This window comes from Frankliniella occidentalis, unplaced genomic scaffold, assembly GCF_000697945.3.
Source record: "Frankliniella occidentalis isolate FOCC.00 unplaced genomic scaffold, Focc_3.1 Scaffold16, whole genome shotgun sequence".
NCBI classification, from domain to species: domain Eukaryota; kingdom Metazoa; phylum Arthropoda; class Insecta; order Thysanoptera; family Thripidae; genus Frankliniella; species Frankliniella occidentalis.
Genome location: NW_026267146.1, coordinates 1,903,288 through 1,903,722, shown reverse-complemented (window position 1 = coordinate 1,903,722; position 435 = coordinate 1,903,288). Strand labels below are relative to the sequence as shown.

The 435-nt window shown below is 60.9% G+C and overlaps 1 protein-coding gene across 2 annotated transcripts in view; it reads left to right on the top strand.

The window, feature by feature from the left end:
- The first annotated feature begins 231 nt into the window (after positions 1 to 231).
- The window catches only part of LOC113208783 (dnaJ homolog subfamily B member 6-B), a 56,954-nt gene continuing 56,750 nt past the window's right edge, over positions 232 to 435 (top strand). The window contains exon 1 of one of the 2 annotated variants that reach the window (XM_052264026.1): positions 232 to 364. The gene's annotated coding sequence lies outside the window, so the exon portion shown is untranslated. The remainder of the gene's footprint in view (positions 365 to 435) is intronic. The other variant, XM_052264025.1, reaches the window with a different exon arrangement.

Genomic DNA, 435 nt, shown 5'->3' with positions numbered 1-435 from the left:
GCCGCGCGCCGCCGCCTTGGGTTGCAGGTCTGATTGATAACGCGCCTGCCCGGGGCCGCGGCTGATACAGGGCGCCCCGTTAATGAGATAACAGCCCGCGACACACAACAGGTTCCTGCGCTCACACGGGACCGGATGAGCAGCGGATTTATTCGCGTGCTGTGATGTTTTCTTTTCCCGGCTTTATAACGCGATTGGAATAATTTCATGACTCGTGTGTGTGATTCGTGTTTCAGGTGAGTGTGGGAAGCGGACGCGCGCATGTGTGTGGGCAGCCCGCTGGGCGGCCACTGGGCGGCCGCTGGGCCTCCAACACCACCACCAGTCCTGCTGCGTACCGGACTAACTCGGCCGCTTGGGGGTGGTGAGCGACATATTCTCTCTCTATCTCTTACTCCCCGGAGTGATGCCCGTTGCCCCACCTCCTTCCTCTCC